Source organism: Herpailurus yagouaroundi, unplaced genomic scaffold (assembly GCF_014898765.1).
Source record: "Herpailurus yagouaroundi ecotype Mexico unplaced genomic scaffold, PumYag 208, whole genome shotgun sequence".
Taxonomy (NCBI): domain Eukaryota; kingdom Metazoa; phylum Chordata; class Mammalia; order Carnivora; family Felidae; genus Herpailurus; species Herpailurus yagouaroundi.
Window position 1 is genome coordinate 84,982 of NW_024412439.1, and position 22,882 is coordinate 107,863.

Sequence of the window (22,882 nt, forward strand, 5' to 3'; positions counted from 1 at the left end):
TTAGTGGAGTTAGTTTATGCAAAGTGCCCAGATCAGGGGCCAGCACACAATAGGTGCTCATGTGTGGGCACAACCTTGCATGGACCTACAGCCTGAGGTATGGGTGCATGTTTTTCTAGGAGTGTCAGGGAAGTGTAGACACTTGGCCCCACTTTGCATTTCCCCAGAAAAGACCTTGAGTGAAGGATGCGGGAGCAGGAAGTTTATTTGGGAGGTGATCCTGGGAGCGGGAGACAGAAACAGGGGAAGGACGGCAGCAAGTCACTGCCAAGGGCACGTAGGCTCCGGCCCGCTGGTGCCCAGAACTCGAGCCTCGGTTATCCCCCCAAGGGGCAAGGGGCGAGTGGTGCTGGGGGAGGCGGGGGTTGCGGGGGGCCTGACGTCCACTCCACTGATGGGTACAGGGCCCCGGGTGGGGGTGGGCGTGGGGGCGGTGCGGGGAGGACATGTTCATCCCCCCCCCCCCCCAGCCACACGTGCAGGCAGCTCCGGTGACCAGAGGAGGGGCTTGTGCAGAGAGTTAGGGTGCGGTCAGAAGCTAAGTGGGAGGTATGAAGCGGGCAGCCCCGAGAGCTGGTGTCTCACACTCGGGGGTACACGTACGGCTGGGGCTATGTGCGCTCCTGCTCTTCGGCAGGAACACGTGGGTGCCTGTGCAATCTGCGGTGTGTGCACACAGACACAGACCTGTGCCTTCACGAGGACAGATCTGTGCCTACATTTGTGCTGGGGATGGACACCATGGGGTGGGTCTCTACGTGTCTGCCCTGCACACACGTAGGTATACGTTTAAGCTTTACAAGGCGCGGCACACACACGCATGTGTGCTCAGCCTGGGTGCATGTGCATGCACTGTAGTCCCTCGCCCAACCCTGGCAGTGGCCATAGGATGGCAGAGATGGTCTGGTCACCTTGGCAACGGGGCAGGAGCTGGCTAAGCTGGGACAGCCTTGGTTCAAAGGAAAAAAAAAAAAAAAAAAAACCCAAACCACTGAACACAAAGAGGTTGGGAAAAGAAAAGGAGGTGGAGGGCCCGGATGGGGAGAGGCTCAGCCCCCAGCCCCCAGCTTCTGCTCACAGATCTCCTACCCCCACTGGATCTGAGGCCCAGTCCCTGCCCTGGCTGCCGGCTGCCAGGAGCCAAGACACGGGTCCAAGGACCCATATCAGGCCCAGTTTTCTGAGCATCCCCTGTGTAAGATCCCTTTAGAGTCCTGGGAGCTCACCTAGGAGGAAAGCAAGAAGGGACGAGGTGGGTGCCACAGACCCCGACCGCCAAATACCCCGGGGGAGCCCTCTCCCAGAGTCGCTGCACCCCAGAAGAGGGCGCCCCGGACACGAGGCACTTTGCAAACCAGGGGACCCTGGGCCGTGCCCACACAGAAGTCACCCTCTCTGGACAATTAACGCACAAATTGCGTGCACCGCCCCACAGCCGGGCCATTAGCCCAGATCCTGCGATGATTTATTCACGAGCTCCTGTCTCCTTCTCATCCCCACGGCCAGCTCATCGGCCTCACTGCCTAGGCCGGGAGGGACGACCCACAGACGCTTTCCTGGCCTCGCTCGAAAACATTGCACGCTATTTATATTTCATCAGACGAGTGCACGGGATGAAACCGCTGGTGATCTGCTCCCGCAGGCAGCCGGGAGCTGGAAGCCCCACATGGGTGGCCTCTGGGAAGGGAACTCTGGCTCTCAGACAGGAGAAGTCCGGATTTCTTTCACTCTTTCACGGTGGGCCCATGCTGAGAGCCTGTGGCACAGGACCTCGGCTCACATCGACAGGGGCTTTACCTCGACTGCCTCACTGTGTCCTGACGAGGCCCCACCGGAAAGATTCTGCCGTTATCCTCATTTAACAGATGAAGAACGAAGGTTCGGAGAGGTGAAGTCACTAACCTGAACCACGCTGCCTGTAAGAGGCAGAGCTGGGAAGTAAACCGCAGGCAGCCCCAGAGCCTGTACCTTTACATCCCAGCATCTGGCCTCCCGGAGCCCCAGGGCAGCGCTATGAGGTCGTAGGTATCCTGTCTTACAGATAAGGACACCAAGGCTCAGAGAAGTACAATGACTTGCTCAGGGTCACCATAGCCAGGAATGGAAGCCAGGCAGGTGACCTTGACTGATAATGTGCTCTAATCCTTGCCCCGGGAGACCCCACTGATGTGCCCAGGGAGCAGCCCCAGGAGAAGGAGAATGGCTCGGGGCAGCCAGTCTCCACTGCTACCTGAAGCCACAGCCATGCAGGGTCCCCTCACCTGCCAGGGGGTGGCCCTACCTCAGTGCCCAGCCCAGCCTCCCAGAAGCCAAGTGGAGGCGCAGGGTGGGTGGCTCTGGTATAGCTCCAGCTGTCAACACAATGACAAGCGTGAAGGGCACTCAAATCACAGCGCTACCCTCTTGTCATCGCCCTCACAGAGAAGGGACCCTCACACAGTCGGACGGGTCAGGCCTCACCAACATCGGGCTGGGGAGCTCTGGATAACCCAGAGCTCCCATAACCCCTGGATTTTCCTGAGACCCCTGGGAGCGGAGTTGGCTAGAATCCCAAATCCTGCCAGACAGACTGCCCCCTCTTTGAGCCTCAGTGTCCTCATCTATAAGGTGGGAACGGACAGTGCCTCTGAGGGCTGGGGTGGACATGTGAGAAGAGAACTTGGTAGCCAGCATGAGGCCAGTAGGCAGTGGTCACCCAGCAAGTGGCCACTGTGCATCCACGTTATTTGCAAAGCCCGAGGTACCGCACCTGCTTGAGTACAGACTGCACGAGCTTTGCAGTGGGCCAGCTCTGGGTTCAAATTCTGACTCTGTGACTCCCTGGTTGTGTACCTCGGGCACCTGGCTTCCTCACTCTGAGCCTCTGTTTCCCTGCCTGTCAGCTGAGGATGTCACTCCTTCCCTATGAGACTGTGGGAACAAACTACGTCCAGGCGTGTACAGCACTGATCTCCGACCTCAGCAAGCACTTGAGAGCCAACCAGCCCCCCACTCGCATTTCAACGCCAAGGTCAGGGTGGCAGGCACCTCTGAGCAACCCCCGGCCAGTATCTGCCTTCTAGAGACCCTGAGAGGCCGCCATGCCAGGCCTGGCAGGGACCCAGGGACAAGAGGACTGTGGCCCAGCTGGGGAGCAGAAGGTGTCCCAGACTGGCTGCAGGGGCTCAGGGCCCAGAGAAGGGCAGGCTGTACCTGGACCACACAACGGGACAGGGTGGGGGGTTGGGGGGACCCAGCCAGGAGAGCCCCCCTCCCCGACTTACCCTGCCTAAGCCAAAACCAGAACACCTTTCTCCTCTCCCTGGACCAGTCCACAATCCTTGCCTGAGCACCAACCGTGCTCAAGCACTGTTGAACTGAGCACTGTTCAACCGTGTTCAACCGTGTTCGGTTTCCCCATCTGTAACATAGGGGTGAGACGACGTGATTGCTGCGATGACGAATGAGTTCATAAAAAAAGAACCGTGCCTGGCATAGAGAAATATTATTAACGTGTCAACATGATCAGCAGCAGGTGCATTTGGGTGCCAGGCCCCGGGGATACGGAGGGAAGAGGCCCGTGGATCCCAGCGCTGACCACACTGTGTGTTCGTGGTCTCTGTCCAGGCCTGCCAGCTCCGGGGGTCCTCAAGCACTTTCAGGCACCCCTTTTCTATGACCCCAGCAGGGCCAGGAAAGAGTTTTTGGAAAGAAAATGAATTGACAGTTTATCTGACAGTTTATCTCTGGCCACACTGAACTCCCAGCAGGCCGTACCCCTACATGCCTTGGCCCAGGCTGTCCCCCTAACCCGCAGGGTGTCCACCTCCTGGCTGACCTGTGGCTTCTTCTTCAGGCTCCCAGGCTGGGTTTGGAGCCGCCCCTAACCCTCTGCAGCCCCCTGGGTTTTTCTCTGTCACAGCCCTGACCACACCAGGCACCCCTACCACCCCTGCCTCAAGCCGACCTTCTGGTCACCCAGCACGGGGCCGGGCACAGTACAAGGGCTCCGTGTCTGCGTTCAGAACAACAGCAATCTACAATTTAAGCTTTTATGTTTACCAAGCATGCACTATATACCACACCTTGTCCCCAAGGACAAAGATTTCCTTGTTTAAGCTATACGAGAGTCCTACGAGGTAGATATTGTAATTTTACAGGGGAGAAACTGAGGCTTGGGGAGGTGGCCTGAGAACACTGGAGACTTCATGTGAGTCACAGCCCAGATCTGGACTCCTCTCTCTGCTCCAGCCCATGGGGCGGCAAGAGAGGCCCGCACTGGTGACCATTAGCGCCCTCAGTGCCCCAGCCCCAGCTTGAAGAAGGATCCTTCTGCCAAAGAAGGGCCCTCAGTGTGGGGGCAGGACAGAAGGGGCACAGGGGCTGGCTTCACACTTGGGGGGCTGAACCGTGCATTCCAGGCCTCTGGGGCCTCATCTGTAAAGTGGGGACACTGAGACAAGCCTGGCGCCTGACACAGACCGGGCACTCGGCAATCAGTTGTTGAAGAAAAGTGTGGAGGGGCCCTCATAGCCTGGGATCCCCTGGCCTCCCTCTGCCTAGTGGTGGCGGCAGCTCAGCCCAGACAGGGGCCCCAGGCCCCCAGAAGGACATTAGAGGCCCCCAACACCAGATCGATGGCCTGCAGAGAGTGCTGGCCCTGTGAGCAAGAAAGCAAAAACACCCGAGGCCTTGCACAAGGGCAAGATGCTGCACGGGCTCTGTGTGCACAGGGAAGGGCAGCAGGGGGCGGGGCCAGCCCTGGGAACAGCCAGTGACATAAGGACAGACTGTGTGGGACCCTGAAGCTGGGCTTCGGAGGGCTGCTCCGTCAGCCAGAGCCAGACCCCTGGACCCGGGCTCAGAGGAGCACCTGGGGGCCCAGAAAATCCCTCAAACCTCTCTGCGCCTCACGTCCTCCTTTGTAACTGGGGATACCAAGAGGACAGCATTTCCACGGTTATCTTGTGAAAGCACCCATAAAACTCTGAAGCAGCAGAAGCCTCCAGTAAACGTCCTTTCCAGAGACCCAGGAGCCTGCACTTTCCCTCCGGCTGCGGGTGGAGGGCAGGTGACAGGTGAGCCGGAGAACCTGGGAACTGGGGAGACACGGGCACCTTGGTGCAGGGAACGGGGTGTTAGAGTGATGTCAAGGGACACAATAATGACTTACAAATCCAGCCCCGGCCTAGAAGCAGCCTCAGCCCCTCCCCAGAGAGCGGTAGGCTGGGCAAGAGGGGCAGAAGGTACCGAGGGTCAGGGAAAGGGGAGGCGGGGGGACCAACCCATGTATACTCCCCACACCCGCCCGTGCCGCCCTCCCCACCTGTGCTGTCGGGCCACATCCACTTCACTGGCCAGGACACACACATCTCTCCCACCCGCTCACAGAACTCAGGCGCACGCCCTCTCCACGGTCAGGGCCCCTTCACGACCACCACACACACGGAGCCACGCACCCCCATCTCCAATGGCTTTCCACCTGTCTCTACAGTCCACATCCGTCTACACTGTCCCCAAACGGGACTCATCACCACGGGCCTGGCCCTGTGAACACGGCTGGTTCACACTGACCCCATGTGCCTGGACTCCTGGGTTGTGAGGACGGGAAACAGAGAGGAGGGCAGGGGACCATGAAACCCTCCACTCGCAACAGTACCAGCATCCCCAGGCCAAGGGGAGCCAGGTGGCTTGGACGCCCTCCAAATCCAGCCGCCAGGCACAGCCCCGGTGGGGGGCTCCTGCCGGGTCCTCGGTGCTGACAGGCTGATGAGGGGGTGGGGGATCAGCTGGGTCTGTGCCTCCGCCTCAAGCAGCTGCAGTCTCGGGAGGGAGGGGTAGAGGGGGGTCCTATCAGGAGGTGGCATCTGTCCCCTTCCTGCCTTTCCATCCCCACTGTAGCAGGCAGGGCCCCCCTTCCCTGAGGAGCCCTGCCTGCCAGGCTGGGCACTGCTGAGCACACTCGTCCGTGACCCCCAAGCAGGCACAGGTTGAGCGCCCACTGTGTGCCGAACTTGTGGGAACTCCTAGACACAGAGCCCTGCTAGGACCTCTAGTGGGTAGCTTATTATTCCCACTTTACACATGGGGAAACTGAGGGTCAACAAAGCTCTGTGGCATGCCTGGACCGCTTCCTGTAGAAGTTGCTGCAGCTCAGGAAGAAAGACAGGATAGGAAGCCGCTTCAGAAAGCCCACCCCACCCCCATGCAGGCCACACACCGGGCACCCTCCACTGATTGTCTTGCTTCACCGTAAGGACAGTCCTAGGAGGTGGACAGCTGGATGCCTGCATCCACCGTTCAGATGAGGAGTCCAGGCCACAGCGGCGGAGCCAGGAAGCAGTCCTGCCAGAAGGCGAAGCCGTGGCTCAGTTCCCCCAACCCGCTGGCCACCTGAAGCCCTGCTGGGAGTCGTGGGAGGTCGCCTGCCGCCCGGGGAGGGGGCAGAGGATCAGGGGAAGGTAAGAGCTCGCAGGGGAGATGCTGCTGGGCAGGGAGGGGGCTGAGCCTGGAAGTGGAGGGCAGGCCTGGATGAGAGATGAGACCGAGAGCTGGCTGAGGCCCGGGGTTGGCGGGGAGGAGAGGGCACCCCACTGAGTGCACCTCAAGGCGCTGGGGCGGATGTCGAGCCACGCAGACCTTCCCAGGGGGAGCCAGGGCCCCGGGCCCAGACGGTGCTGACGGTGAGCCAGACGAACTCTGGAGGTGACCAAGGGGGACCCAGGTGACCTGGACCTGAGCAGTTTGTACTGCCACCATAGGCACAAAGATCAGGGGCAAAGGCCAAGAGGAGAAATTGGGGAAAGCGACTGGGGACGCACGCAGTGAGGAGTTCTGTAGTTACAGGGAGCAGAGAAATGAGCAGAAGCCAAAGGGGAGGGGGCGGTCAAGAGAGCGTGCTTTTAGTGGCGGAAGAGAATATATCCTCAGAAACTTAAACACAGGGTTGCCATATGACCCAGCAGTTCACTCCTAAGTATGGACCCAAGAGAACTGAAAACCAATGTTCACACATGACCATGTACATGACTGTTCCCAGCAGCACGACTCACAACAGCCAAAGGTGGAAACTGCCCCGACACCCATCAACTGCCCAAGGACGACCAAAATGTGGTACATTCACCCATGGACTATCATTCAGCCCTAAAAACCATCAAGTACTGAGCCACACTGAAGTCTGGATGAGCCTCAGAAACACTCTGCCAAGCAAAAGCAGCCAGACACAAAAGGCCACAAGTTGGATGATTCCACGTATGTGAATGTCCAGAATCGGTAAATACACAGATGCAGAAAGCAGTGGCTGCCAGGGGATGGGGGCATGGAGAGTGCGGGTTGGAGGGTGGGGGGTGATTATTTAATGCGTACAGGGTTTTGTCTTGTGATGAAAACGTTTTGGAACAGGATGAGAGGTACATTTGCACACCATTGTGAATGTATCAGATGCCACCGAATGGCTCGCTCTCAATGGTTAATTTTGTGTCATGTGAATTTCGCCTCAAAAAATATTTTTTTTTGAGGAGTCACATGAAAGGGATTTGAACCCAACTAAAGCCTGACAGATGCAAGGCTAACTCCTCACACCCACTCAGCGGGGCCACGGCCACGGCCCAGACAGTGGGAAAGAGACGCTTGCTGTCGCAAGAAAGAAGGAAACAATAGCAGAGCACTGCATGGCCTCCGGGCCACCTGCAAGGCCCCCTCCTTACTCACGCTGCTCCAGCCATGATGTCTGTTCTCCACACCAGTCCCTGACCCCGATGGGGGAACACCACCTACCTTTGGCCTCTCCCCGGGCCCGCTTCCCTCCGACATGCTCCTGGCTCCTCCCTGACTCCATGAAGGTCTCCGATCAGATGTCCCCTTCCCTCCCATGTATTCTACGGTCACTTATTCAGAAATCTATGCTCAGTTGCCCCTTGACATGTGAGGGCAGGGGGTTGGCATCCAAGACTACTCGTTTTCCAAGACTATTTTGTAGAGGTGTTCTAGGTTTACACCAAAATTGAGGGGAAGGTACAGAGATTTCTCATATACCCCCTGAGTCTACACATGCACAGCCTCCCCCACTGTCAACATCACTCACTAAAGTGGTACATTTGTTACAATTGGTGAACTTAAGCTGACACATCATAATCACCCAAAGTCCACAGTTTACCTTAAGGCTAACCTCTGGCGTTGTACTTTCTATGGTTTTGGACAAATGTGTAATGACTTGTATCCATCATTACGGCGTCATACAGAATAGTCTCACTGTCTAAAAATCCTCTGTGCTCTACCTATTCATCTCCCCTTCTCCACGCCCGGCAACCACTGACCTTTTTATTGTCTCCATGGTTTTGCCTTTTCCAGAATGTTACATAGTTGGAATCCTACAGCATATAGCTTTTCCAGACTGGCTTCTTTCACTTAGTAAATCTGCACTTAAAGTCCTCCGTATCTTTTCATGGCTTGATCTCTCTCTCTCTCTCTCTCTCTCTCTCTCTCTCTCTCTCTTTTTGCTGAATAAGGTTCCATTGTCTGGATGCACCATTTATCCATTCACCTATTGAAGAACATCTTGGTTGCTTCCAAGTTTGGGCAATCGTGACTAAAGCTGCTATAAACATCTGCGTGCAGTTTCTGTGTGGATGTAAGTTCTCGACTTTGTTAGGTAAATACCAAGAAGTATGACTCCTGGATCATACGGTAATAGGATGTTCAGTTTTTAAGAACCAAACGTCTTCCAAAGAGGCTGCACCATTTTGCATTCCCACCAGCAATTACAATTCCTCTTGCTCTGTGTCCTCGCCTACATTTGGTGTCAACAGTATCCTGGATTCGGGCCATTCTAATAGGTGTGCAGTGGCATCTCGTTGTTTTAATTTGCATTTCCCCGATGACATATAACGTGGAGTGTCTTTTCCTATGTTACCTGCCATCCGTGTATCTTCTTTGCTGACACGTCCATTCAGGTCTTTGACCCATTTTCCAATTAGGTTGCTTGCTTCCTATTGTTGAGTTGTAAGACTTCTTTGTATATTTTGGATAACAGCCTTTTATCAAATGTGTCTTTTGCAAATGTTTTCCCCAAGTCCATGGCTTGTCTTCTAATTGTCTTAATACTGCCTTTCCCAGAGCAGAAGTTCTTAATTTTAATGAAGTCCGGCTTGTCAATCATTTCATTCACGGATCGTGTCTTTGGTGTGGCTAAAAAGGCATCACCAGATCCAAGGCCATCTAGGTTTTCTTCTATGTTATCTGCCAGGAGTTTAATACTTCTGCATTTTACATTTAGATCTATGATCCAATATGAGTTAACTTTTATGAAGGGTGCAACGTCTATGTCTAGGTTTTTTTTTTTTTTTTTTTCCTTATGAATGTCCAGCTCTTCCAGCCCCTTTTGTTGAAAAGACTATCTTTGCTCCATTGTCAGAGCCGGTTGACACTACTTATAGGGGTCCATTTCTGGGTTCTCCACTCTGTTCCTTTGATCCATTTGTCTATTCCTGTGTCAATACCACACTGTCTTGATACCTGTAGCTTTATAGCAAGTCTTGAAGTCACGTGGTGTCAGTCCTCTGACTTTGTTCTTCTTCAATAGTATGTTGGGCTCATCTGAGTCTTTTGTCTCTCCATATGACTTTAATCAGTTTGTTGATATTCATAAATTAACTCGTATTTTGATCGGGATTCCATTGAGTCTATAGATCAGACAGGGAAGAACTAACATCTCGGCAATATTGAGTCTTCCTATCCATAAACATGGAATATCTCTCCATTTATTTAGTTCTTCTTTGATTTCCTTCATCAGAGTGTTGGAGTTTCCCTCTTAAAGATCTTGCATATATCTTGTTAGACTTGAACCTAAGCACTTCATTCCAGGGAGTGCTAATATCAACGGTATTGTTTTTAATCTCAAATTCCATTTGTTCGTTGCTGGTATATAAGAAAGCAATTGACTTTTGTATATTAACCTTGTATCCTGCAACATTGCTAAAATTGCTTATTTGCTCCAGGGCTTATTTGTTTTTTGTCAATTCTTTCAGACGTTCCTACATAGACAATCATGTCATCTGTGAACAAAGACACTTTTATCTTTCTTCCCAGTTTGTATGTCTTTTATTTCCTTTTCTCGCCTAATTGCATTAGCAAGGACTTCCAGTATAATGCTAAGAAGGAGTGGTGAGAGGGGACATCCTTGCCTTGTACCTGATCTAAGTGGGAAAGCTTAAAGTCTCCCGTCATTAAATATGATGTCAGCTATAGGGTTTTTTTTGTAGATAGTCTTTATCAAGGCAGGAAAGTTCCCCTCTAGTCCTAGTTTGCTGGGAGTTTTGACAACGAATGGGTGTTGTCAGGGCTTTGTTTTGTTCCCCGGAGAGTCCTGGTACTTGCAGAAAGTGCTGGCCTACGGTGAACCCTTAATGCCCACCTTTGGAAGAAACAGGTGCAGAGTGTAGAGAAGTGTCTAGCAGAGACAGGGAGACTCACCACAGTGATGATCTTGGGTAGGTGCGAGGGATGGGGGCCCAGTGGGCAAGGCAGGAGATCATTCCATCCGCAGGAAGGAGAAGAAGGCACGCTGAGGGGCACAGGTGCCAGGACACGGGTGGCTGTGGTGGGAGCAAGTAGAAGTTCTCTTCTTTGATTTTCTCAGTGAAAGAGGAGGCCACACTGTCAGCTAAGGGTCCAGGACCTTGAAGTGAAGGGCAGGGCCCCAGAACTGAGGGAAAAGGTTCCGGAGCAGGCAGGAAGGGGACAGGCCTGGGATCAGCAGTGTAAGCCGAGAAGCAGCACCTGGAGTGAGGTGGGGCTAACTGGCCACCCCAAGCAACAGACTCAGGGGTTCGTGTCCCTTACGTCTTTCTCCCTGGTGTCTAGGAGGGTCACGGTGTGCCCAAGAGGCAGGTGGCAAGAAGCCTCTCTGCCCCAGGCCCCGCCCAGGGCCCCAGGGATGGCCTCTCTGAAGGAGAGTCTGAAGGACTCTCTAAGGTCTCCACTGGCTGGAAACTCACCCTGGGAGGCACTGGTGTAGAGACACCTCCTTAGGGTGCCTTCTCTGCTCTGCCATCCCCCCGTCCTCTGCAGAAACTTCTCCTCAGGCGTTGGGTTAATTTAAGTCCATAATTAAAGGAATCAGTGAGTGAAGGAAGAAGTGATCAACGGCTCCTCTGTCTGCCCAGGCACCAGAGCGGCTGCCATCACGTCCCGGGGCATCAAATAACATTCGTGGCCAGGTCTACAGGCAGTGTGCTGTGCCCCCACACCATATCCACAGACCCACAGAACTCAGCTGTGGGTGGGGTTGGGGCTCCAGGGACGTGGGACCAATAAACAGACGTGAGAAATGGATGAAGGGGAGGAACCCCGACCCTGAGAGCTTTAGCAAGACCTCGACCTAAATCTTTCCCCTGCATGAGCCTCCCAACACACAGTAGGTGCTCAAGCGATGACCTTTCTGCCCTAGTCCTGTGGCGGTAAGAATGAGGGAGATTGGACGGACGCCGTGTTCGGTGGCCAAGGTCTCAGGGGACAGAGGACAGCAGGTCATTCAATGTGGGCATCAGCTCTGCCGGTCCCTCCCTCTTGGGGCTTCAATTTCTCCCCCTGCAAAATGGACAGAACTCTGGGAGCCCTCCATCGTCTAGAGCTCTGTAATAGTGCTAACACTTGGCACACACGATCGCAGTTTAAACGGGGTATAGACTTAGCCCCATTTCTCAGAGTAAGGGAGTGAGGCTCAGAGAGGTGAAGCTGCTTGCCTCAAGACACACAGCTAGCAGAGGGCGACAGCCCCATTGGAATCCAGGCCGACCTGGCTCCTGCCCAACATCGCATTTCCCGGATCCTTGGCCAGGGCATCTCTGCCCCCTCGGGGGAGAACACGGCAGGGCCTGTGGCTTTCATGCCTTTGGAGAGAAACTGAGGCCCGCTCATAGGGCCTGTCAATCTGGGTTCACAAGCTGTTTTGGCCACCTGTGTCCCTCAGTGGCTCCTCTCTCAAGCCCTACGCCCCGCCTGGCCAGGACGTTTTGAGAATTAAATGAGATAATGTTCGGGAAAGCACTGAGCACAGCACCTGGCACCAGAAGACACTGGGTAAACAGTCACTTTCATTATTATTTTTGGGTGCCAAGTCTCAGCGAAACGTCACGTCACTTCCTGAGAAATAAAGGCACCCAGTACCACCACGGGCTGCTGATTTCACCACCAGGGCATGCATTTTGCTAAAGCCCCCCAAACGTCCTGACGGCCACCGGAAGCCAAGGGAGGGGCTGAGGACACCCAGGCTCTCCTGGCCACGTGGCATCAGGCCAGGGCATCGCAGCGGCTCATCCGTGGTGGTCCGAAGCGGGGGCGACGGCGGGAATAAAACCCAGCCCCCTCCCTCTGGCAACTTCAAGCTCTCAGGGAAACCCAGACCCCTGAGGAGCCCACCCCTCAGGCTCCGGGCACAGACTGGGCTGTTGAGAGACACGATGGGCTGCGCGCGGCCCCTCTGAGACTCCGTTTGGGCATCCGCAAGACGAGGCAGCCGCTTCCTGTCCCTGGCGTTAGTCACGAAGACCCACTGCGATGAGAAAGGGCAGGGGCATGCCACCTGACTCCCAGTGACCTGAGCCTGGGGGAAGGATGAAGGTCAGGAAAACAAGGTCCTTGCAGGAGCTGGCTGCGGCCAGAAAAGCTATGGGAAGGTGTCTGGATGTAAAGAGCTGCCCCACCTGACTCCAGAACAAGCAACGGAAGTGCAAGGGCCACCGTCACAGCCAGGACTGGCAGGGGCTGGGTGGCCAGCAACACTGGCGGCCGTGGGTGCGAGGGCGCAGGCTCGCTCGGCTCTGCCGAGAGGTGAGCTCGCCGGGATGACCCGGAGGAGGGCACGGCAGTGACGGCTCTCGACGTCACAGAGGCACAGGCCCTCTGACCCCACAGGGCCATTTCTGGAACGTTTGGCTTGGGCAACCCAGGCATGGGGACCTAAGTCCGGGCAGGAACAGCCCAGGGGTGGGCGGAGACACAGAAGCGTATCAGAATGAGGCGGGCTGACTAAATGGAAACTCAGCCTCGCATGGGAAACGCCAGCTAGATTTTAAAACCATTTCACTGGTTGGTATACTAACAAAAGGTGTCACACACACCCCATCCCAGGGCTACGTGTTTCATCTGACTGCTCCCAACAGCCTAATGGACAAAGGACCCTAATAGCCCCATTTTGCCAATGAGCAAACTGAGACACAGAACAGCTGAATAATTTGTCCAAGGACACACAGCTGGCACAGTAGCAAAGATCAGGCATGTAACCCCAATGCTGTATGTCTCCAAAATACATCGCTAAAATAGAATACGTTTCTTAAAAAAGAAAGGACAGCATATCCAGGTTGACCATGTGTAGTGGGTTGAATGAAGGCCCCCCCCCGCCCACCGCAAAAGATATGTCCACCCAGAACCTGTGAAAGTGACATTATTTAGATAAAAGGTATTTGCAAATAAAATTAACCCAAGGATCTGGAGATGAGATCATTCTAGACTAGGATGGGCCCTCCATCCAATGACAAGTGTCTTTAGAAGAGAAGAAAAGAGAAGACCAGACAGGACACGACAAGACACAGACAGAAGAAGGCTGGGTGAAGAAACGGGCAGAGATTGGAGGGATGTGTCTATACGGCAAGGAACACCAAGTTTTGGTGTCAGCTACAGAAGCTGGGAGAGAGGCATGGAATGATTCTCCCTCAGAGCCTCAGCAGGAAGCAAGTCTGCCGACCTCTTGATTTCAGACTTCTGGCCCCCAGAATTGGGATATAATAAATCTGTGTCGTTCTAAGCCACTCTGTTTGTGGTAATTTGTTATGGCAGCCACGGGAAACTAATACAGGGTGCAGTTTGCTCCCCACTGTCCCTGCGTCTGTTTTCCTTTCTGGGACCTGGCTGATTGTCCCCCCTGGACTGCTGCCTCCGTGCTCCTTCCACCACCCGGACACAATTTCAAGTGTATGTGTTCATTCAACCCATTTTTCCCTAGTGTTCCCATTTCACAGATGAAGAAACTGATACCACTGGCTCGGATCGCTGGTCCAGAGGACCCCTGGAGCCTGCCCAGCCACGGCTGGTCCTGCGACCACCGGGAAGGTAGCTGGGTCGGGACAGGGCCCAAAGCCTGGTCACCTGGCCCTGGAGCTTCAGAACTAGGGCATCTGCTTCAGGATGAGGGCCAGGCCCCAGGGGTGCCTGTGAGGCTGCGGCTGGCAGGGTCCACAGAGGAAAGGAGGAAGGCAGCCAGGGGCTCCTCATTATGCAGCCCCCAGGGAGGGGCTGGACCATTCCGTAGCTGCCCCAGGGTCTGCTGGGGGCACCCCTTCCAGTGGTCCTGAAGGCTCCCCAGGGCCCAGGAGGGGGCCTGGCCGCCCCAGCCAGGCAGGTGCTGCCGACAGCTTGAAGCTCAGCAGGCCAAGAATATGGGCACGGTTGAGCCTCCGGCCCGAATGGCAGAGGGCGGGGGAGCAGAGAGTGAGAGGAAACTGACCTGCCCTGCCCTGCCCTGCCCTGCCTTGACCGCAGAGCCAAAGCCAAGAGGGATGAAAAAGTGGGTGCCCAGATGTGGGCCTGGTGTCCACACCCATTTCGTAAATGAGGAAACTGAGACTTGCGGTACAGGAGCAGTGGGGGTGATTCACACCCCTCTCGGACTTAGGCTAGCAGATCCTCTCCACCAGGGGCCCTCAGTGGACCGAGGCGGGCAGTGTCTTTCAGATTCAGGCTCAAACCAGGTTATGGGAATGATGGGCTCGCCAAGCAGGTGGCAGACACCTGAGATGGAGAAGCTCAGAGATGAATCAGGGGTGACCGGTTCCCCAGAGGCCCTTCCCCCCACCGCAGCTCTGAAGACCATGAAGAAGTAAACGACGGCAGCGAGCACCTTCCCCGTGGTGCATGAGCTGTGGGTCACTCAGGCCCAGAGAGGGTGGGATCTGCCCCGGGGCAGGGAGCTTCGCAGTGGCATGGGGACCGAAGGGGGCTGGGCTGGGGGCTCCAAGGTTCGGAAGATTGAAAAGTGCAGGTTCCCAGGCTCTACCCCAGACCCTCCGAACCAGAATCTCTGGGGATGGAGCATGCTCCCAGAGAGGTCTGAGGAAGGAGGTACCCCGTGCAGGATTCGGCACCTCTCCCACGGCTAAGATGCGCCAATTCTGCAACTCTGTAATCCCGGTCTCAAAGAGGTTACAACTTCCCAACTCAAAGAATCCATGACCCGTACGCTTGGGTGGCTCTGGATATTCAAAGGCTCCACAGCTAAGACTCTATGATCTGGACTCTGTGACTCAGCCCTCAAGCCAATGCCCATCAAAGGAGAAAGGATGAAGTCCCTGGGTCTGGAGCCCTGGGGCACCAGCAGGGACAGTGCGTATGGAATGATCCCACGGGGGAAAAGAAAAAAAAAAACAGAAAGCAAGAAAGGAAGAAAGGGGAAAGGGAACTATAGATGTTGGCATGTTTATGTAACTACATTCACATGTTTGCGCAAGCACTCAGACAATCCAGAAAGTTCTCTAATAATGGTCACCTCAAGAACATAAAGCTTTGGGCTGGGGTGAGGCGGAAGACAGAGTCTGAGAAGGAGAGATTCACTTTCTATCCCTACGCTTGTTTAATACTTTACCATGAGCATGTAACACTCTGATAATTAAAAACGATAATGATTCATGGAAAAAAAAAAAAGGCATGACAAAGTCTATGCTTCCTTATGTGTTTGTTCGCTTGTTTCTTTTATCCTCTTCCACCCACCAAGACATCAGCCGCGATCCCAAGGCACAGGGCACAGCTCACCGTCCTCGCTCAAGAGCTAATCGTGGAAAGCATGAATGGCGCCGAAATCCTGACATCCCCAGAGCCTGCACACTAATACTTGACCGGTGAGACCTCTCCGAGAAGGGAAGGGAGGGGCCTGGGAGAAAAGAGATGACAGGGGCTGGTCCTGAGGATGGGGTGGCACCAGGATTCCCAGGTCCTGTCACACCCTGCTTCCACGAGGCCACAGTCAAGGCCGCTAGGAAACCCCACTTTTGAGCTCCCTACCTGCCCCCAGATCCCCACGCCCTGCATCCACCTCTGCCCTCCACGTGACCCAGACAGGCCTCACACTCTCTGGGCCTTACCAAGCTCTAGTCCCGTGAAGGAATGGGGCGTGAAGGGATGGGGCCAGCTCCCCCCGGCCATCCCCAGTCCTCCTCAGGCCCCCACAGGCCCGAGTGGAAGCCTGGCCTGGCCTTGGCCCGGAACCAAGAGCCCAGAGGCATAGGGTCGGGGGCAGGAGGCAGGCGGCTGCTACCACCCAGAACGCCAGCTGCTGGCAGTGATTTATTTTTGCTTTAAGTGCTGGAGAATTGCAGGGCTGCAGCCGCCAGCTCAGGGGGCTCAGGCTGCAGCTGGAAGGAGAGGGAGGTGGGCAGGAGGTGGGGGCCGCACAGCCCCTCCCTGACCTCTCTTGCCCTCAGCCTCTCAGAGTCTCCATCACACACACACACACACACACACACACACACGCGCGCGCGCACACACACACACACACACACACACACAGAGCTCAGGACCTCCCTATCTCTACACGCTCCCTCCTCCCCGCCCCAGCTCTCCTAAGTAAGTCTCAGAACAGCTGCAAGGAGGCTCTAGGGGGCAGAGAGTCTCGACCACGACCCCCCACCTTGCTTCTGAGACATTTCACCACCTCTGGCTGGGGCTGTCCCTCTCTGGCCTCAGCCGGCCCACTCCCACCTTGGGATGTCATATTCACCCTTCCCCCAGGACACCCACTCACAGGTCAGAGGCTGATGACAGTCACAGGCAATCTGGAGATAGCTCTGGTTTTCATTATGACCTGATCCCTTTTCTGCCCGGAGGGTGGGCCTCAGGAGACAGTGCCCTGCCCTGGGGCACATCTGGCTAAACGGCCGCTGGGCACCTGGGGTTGCTGAGCAGCGCTGGCCGAGGCCCGGCCCCTCGGGAACCTGTCTGCACATCCACAGAAGGAGTGTAAGCCTTAGGTTGGCAGAGGCGATGGGGTGATCTGGGGGAGCCAAGGGGCTGTGCTTTGCCAGCTAGAAGGCTTATAGGTTCTTTTTACAGCTGGAAAGCTACTGAAGTTGGTAATGGCCAATCTTGAAACACAAAATGTTTCAACCTGGGTGTGGTGCTCAAAAACAGAGACTGTGCAGAGGAGGTAAAACACACCGACACAAAACAAAAGGCCGATGGGCATGTGAAAGTGCTTAATTGGGCAAGAAATGGAGACACTGTCCCCTCTGCCACCCCCAGCCCCTGCAGCCGGCCTCCACACATTCTACTGAAGGCCCAAAGATTTATAAACGTGAAGAGAAGCGCTGAGGACCGAGCGGCCCTGACCCTCTGCACCTCAGTTTGCTTAGATCTGCAACGGGAATGTGGTTTCTGCCCCTCACAGGGTGGGGATGGGGGACGCCTTAAGCTGCAAGCAAGCCAGAGGCCAGGAACACGGCAAGGTTCAGAGCTTGAAGCAGATAAGGTCACAGACAGAAAGAGCTCAACGCCGAGTTGGGGCCTGAAATAAATGCCACTTCTCTCCCCCTCACAGACAGATGGCAGGCCAAGGGCTCAGAGGAGAGGTCTGAAAGCTGGCTCTGCCCCCGACAAGCTCCTCAGTTTGGGGACAGTGATGTCACTTCTCCGAAGCTCGGTTTTCTGATCTGCAGAATGGGATGATAACTGTGGCTACCACTGCTACTGAGCACACTCACTATCTATCAAGCACCGCACATGGAGGAACCAACCCATTCATTCCCCACATGTTTATCGAGCATCTACTACACACAGGGTAGTGCTGTAGGTGCTGGGGACGTAGCTGGGAACAAATAAGACCCAAACCTCTGCACTTAAGGCACTTATATCCCAGTGGGGGAGACAGACAATAAACAAGATAAGCAAATAAAACATAACATGGTGGATGGCATTAAACTTGACGTGTCGAAAAAAGCAAGAGAGGGAATGTGGGCAAAGGGAGCCCATGGTGTCATCCAGGAGAGGCGTCATGGAGGAGGTGGTCTTTGGACAAGACCTGAAGGTGGTGAAGGAGGAGGCTTTGTGGGGATCTGGGGAAGAGTGTTTCAAGCAGAGGGAGCAGCAAGTGCAAATGGCCTGGGGCAGGAGCAGGCCTCAGGTGTTGGAGGCACAGCAAGGAGAAAGGCAGGGCGGCCTGAGGAGAGGGAGACAGTGGGGGGCAGAGAGGGTAGTACCAGACTGTGCAGGGCCCTGTGGACCACAGTGAGGAGTGTGGCTTTTATTCTGAGTTGAGGGCAAAAGGGGGGGCGGGGGGACACGGGAGGATCCTGAGCCCAAGACCAAGACGACAGCACCCAGAGTGTGTCAAGTACACAGTAGGTACTCAAGCAAGCATGGCCACTCTGAGGGCTTTATCTTTGTTCCCTGGCCCTTCCCCAAGCCTGAGTCCCCCAAAGAGACCCAGACCACAGATGATGGAAGGAGGGGGAGGCTTCAGTTGCCCAAGTGGTGGGAGTGCTCAGTCCAGGCTGGTTGAAGGGGGACGGGTCCCTGGCAGGATCCAGGAGGCTGCTCCCGCTGACTCTGGGGCAGCACCAATGCACAGCCGGGGTAGACCTGCTCCCCGGGATCACTGAGAAAGGGGCCCCCGCTCCTATCTGGCCATGCAAATGGAACTCTGTCTGATGTTACAGGGCCAAAGGCCAATTAGGGGGCTGGACCAGGGGTCCCCAAGGTCCCCTCAGCCTCACGCTGCCTCTGCAGCTGCCACTTCAGCAGCTGGGCAGGAAGACCTGCGCTATGGAACGTCGGGGGGGGGGGGGGGTGGGGAGAAGGGGTGGAGAAGGGGAGGGGGTACAAGACACACAGCAGGAGCAGGAGGCCTGTGTCTGAGGCCCTCTCCCGCTGCAGCAAACCACTTAGCCTCTCTGGGCCTCAGTTTCCCCACATGTCCAAGGACAGGCTGCACTGGAATGACAGATTCTCAAGGCTCTGGTGCCACGTTCCCCTCCTTCGTGCAGCTCCCTTTCCACACCCCCACTTCTGCTCAGATCCCCCCTGCCCAGAAGCACACACAGAAGCTCACGTTTCTCCTCCCTCACTCCCAGGTGTTCTCAGGGGTCCCCCCAGCTGCGACTTTGATCCCACTTCACAGATGATAAACTGAAGACCACGAGGAGAAGTGACTCAGCCCCGCTCACCTTGGCTGTGTGCCCTGAAGCCTCCTCCCAAACAGTGAGATTCTCGAGGGAAGGGGCTGGGTCTCCATTCATTCACCACCAGTTTATTAAGCATCTCCTGTGTGCCAGGCACTACACCGGGACCACGGCTGAGGGTGCCAGGGTCTCCACCACTAGAGCTCACGGCCCGCCACAGCACCCATCATCACAGCGAGGCCTCTGCGGCCAGAGAAAGCAGCCTAGACACAGACCCACCAAACATTTACAGGGCACGCCAGGCCTTCCCTAGGTCCCAGGGATACCGCCACCTGGGCGCTGGGATGGCGAGCAGGCACTCTGCAGCCAGCCTGGCACACACACGCAGCCGGGCAGGGTGTCTGGGGAATAGAGGAGGGTGCAACTCCGTCCCCGGGAGAGCGCCAGGGCTCTGGACCAGAGGGACACAGGTTCCAGTCCCTCCCGGTGCCTCCTTGGGCCTCAGATCTCCTGTCTGTACAATGGAGCTAATGCCACCCTAGGCACTGGCAGACCATTAGGAAATTAAATCAGGTGGCAGAGTGCTGGGCCCTCGGCCAGTGCCCGGCGAGGGCTCCAGTCCCGCCTGCGCCCCGGCTCCTCTGGAAAATCCGCCTGCCTCAGTCCAGCCCCGCCCCCACCCTACCCCCAAGGCTCCTCTGAAGCCTCCAACCTCCCTGCCCCGCCTGCGGCCCAGTTTCAAGCCGGCTTTCTTTCTTTTATCTTCGGCCTTTGCTGTCTTCCTATCACGCAGCCAATTCCCCTGGTACAGCCAGCCTGTGGGCCCGAGCCCACACCCACCACACCTTGGAGTGGCCGGCCCAGCCTCCACCCTCCTGCTGCCCACGAGCTGCCTCCCTCTCAGCCTCTTCTCTGTGCCAGCCTATGGCAGGGCTCCAGCTGCAGGCCCCAGGGGAGGGGCAGGTGTGCCCATGTGTCACTCACAGCAAAGCCCTGGCGGGGGCCCAGCACCGCACACCAGGTGCACCTGTCGGAAGGATGGCCCAGCCCAGAGCCAAGAGGCAGCGAGACCAAAAGTGGCCAGCGGGTGGGCTCTGAGGGAGCACCAGCAGCCTTCAGCCTGGGGCTGGGCGAGGGCCGCAGGGGTTGCCGGGAGTGACGACGCAGTTGCTTCTGCCCCAGACGTGTGCCAAGGCCGCCGGGTGCCATGCCCGGTGCTGCCAACTGTGGCCCAGGGCACCAGAGGGAACTGTTCACAAGCAGAACCCGTCCCCGTACCGCATAACTGCAGGGAACTGCTGTCATTGTTACTGTTATTACTATCTTCATTGTTGTCACTATTATTTCACTGCTGCAGGACCACCAATGTTACCTCGTTCTGCTTCAGGAAGACTTGAGGGGAGGGACACTGTGGCCCTGGGACAAGAAGCTTGACAGGGGCAGCCCCCTGGCCCGGGAAGAGCTAGATGATTCTGCTCAAACCCCTGACTCGCTGTGTGGCTTTGGGCAAGACCTTGCCCCTCTCTGGGCATATCTTTCTCGCAGCACAGCACAGCTCACTGAACATCCCTGGATCGGGCAGCAGCCTCCACCACATCCCTTCCTGAGCAGCCTGGAAGCCCTACAGGGGCCTAACGGGGCAGGTGGCCATGATGGGGACAGAGGTCCAGGGGCGGGCCAATAAACCCAGAGCTGCGCCAACATCCAGCATTTACAGAGCACCCCCTACCTATATGCATTCAGCAGCGCACCAGTGGAGAAGAGGGGACCCCTGTCATCTGGCACACTGGAGCGCCCGTGCTTGTCCCCGGGAATGCTCAAGCAAGTCCCTCCTCCTTGCACCCTATTGCCCCTAAGGAGTCTTGACCCCACCTGAAGGGATCCCGTCCAACATCTCCTTCTTAGAGCTGCCAACCTCCAGTCCCCTGGCCGGAGAGAAGGGACCCCCAGAAAGCTGATGGCAGACTTTACTGAAGATTCTCTTTGGGCTCTGAGCACGAGGAGTGGGGTGATTTTCTGAGAACAGAGGAGCGGGGACTTCACAAAAAAAAAAGACCATAAGCCTCCAGTGGGCCCAAGACTGGGACCTCCTCCCTAACCCTCCGGCCATATGGCAGCGGACTAGGGAGGAAGTCCCCGGTGAGGGGCCACAAAGGAACAACCTAGCAGAAAGTGAGCCTGGGGTCACGGCGAGGCAGCTGGACTGGCCTTACTCGGCACCTAAGGGACGGGGTCAGGGATAAGGCCCGAGGCTAACGCCTTGTAGGTTCTACCTTCCAGAGGTGGCTACTGATTTCAGCGGCATATGGGCACCTCCGTGCTCCTGGAAGACAGAGCCTGTGAACCTGGGTTCCGGGAGGTGGGTATGGGGGCAGGGGCAGGAGGTCCCCAGCACTTTACCCCTGGGCTCCAACCTGGGCACAGGGAGCAAAGAATAAAGTAGAACAGATCACAGGCAGTGCAGCACTCCCAGATGGGTACGCCCCCTACGAAATGGGCAGCAGGGTGAGGGGCCAGGAGAACCTCCCAAAACAGAAGACCATCTCTAAAGAAACACTTTCCTGTGACCTCCCATTCTAAACACAGGTTTTAAAATATTCACATGACCAGTGCACACTCAATCAGGACCGGCAGCAGAGACATGCGCTGGGGCCTCAACTCCCATGTGAAGCACCCCCCCACACACACACACACAGGAGCTCCCCACCCCACGTGCCACTCCAGTGAGCCCCCTGGTTCCCCACGCCGCTTCCCCATAGGGCATCAGGAGCAGAGGTGAGCACCTAGGAGCCACTCCTGCCATGAAACCCTGGGGGCTTCTCAGCTGAGGGGTCATCGCCTCTGCGATCAAGGCCGACTTCTAAAAGCAAAAAGGTGCGGCTGGAGTTGGCGGCTGGCTAGCGGAAAACACCATTTCCAGAATATTTTTACTCCATTAGAGCACGGGAGGTGGGAGAGAGAAAGGACTCCGAGGACCCGCAGATCTAGGGCCAGGAGGCATTTTCGGGCCGCTGGTAGACTGCGCCCCCTCTGCACCCCCGCTTTAATCCCGGGGTCTCCAGGAAGGTCACGCATAGGATTGATGCCACGGGCGAAAGTGCCTCCCCACGCTCCCTCCCGAGCCCCCATGTGCGAGTTGGCCAGAGGGGGGCCGAGGGCGCCTCAAAGTTTCCCGGAGCGCCCCCAGGACGAAGGTTAGCAAGGAGCAAAGTTCCCTGGTGGCAGTAGCCGGAGACATGGCAGGGGAAGAAAAGCTCGCAGTCAGCATTTCCTCCGATGGCTCACCAAGGGAGGAAAAAAAACAGAAACGAGAGGAAGAAAAAAACCTCCCGCCCCACCTTCCCTGTTGCAGCACCACCTCGTGCTCGCTCCGGGCCGGGGAGGGGGCCTTCGGGATGCCGGAGTCGGGCCCCCGGGGGGCCGGGCGCCGGGCGGCCGCGCACTTACCTCGGTCAGTGCCCCGGGCGCGGCGCGCTCCGCGTCCTCCGAGCTCCGGGCGGCCGTTCCTGGCCCCGGCAGCCGCCGCGCTGGCTGCATCGCCGCCGCCGCCTCAGGGCAGCCCCCGGGGGCGCTCCATGCCAAGGGGCGCGTCAGTGAGGGGCGCCGATCTCCCCGGTTCAGCCACGGGTCGGGGGCGCGCGCCTGGACGGCGCCCCCGGCCGCGGGGCGCTCGCTCTGGCCGGCGCGGCTGGCGTCCGTCCCTCCGTCCGGCTGGGAGCGCGGCCGGCCCACCCCCTCCCCCG

General features: G+C 56.7%; 1 protein-coding gene across 4 annotated transcripts in view; it reads right to left on the minus strand.

Moving 5' to 3' along the window:
- KCNJ12 (potassium inwardly rectifying channel subfamily J member 12) overlaps positions 1-22,870 on the minus strand; it is a 44,404-nt gene extending 21,534 nt beyond the window's left edge. For 2 of the 4 annotated variants that reach the window (XM_040452961.1, XM_040452965.1), the window contains exon 1: positions 22,587-22,870. The gene's annotated coding sequence lies outside the window, so the exon portion shown is untranslated. Of the gene's footprint in view, positions 1-20,123; positions 20,145-22,586 lie in introns of those variants that run through there. The other 2 variants (XM_040452963.1, XM_040452962.1) reach the window with 2 other exon arrangements.
- Between the last annotated feature and the right edge of the window lie 12 nt (positions 22,871-22,882).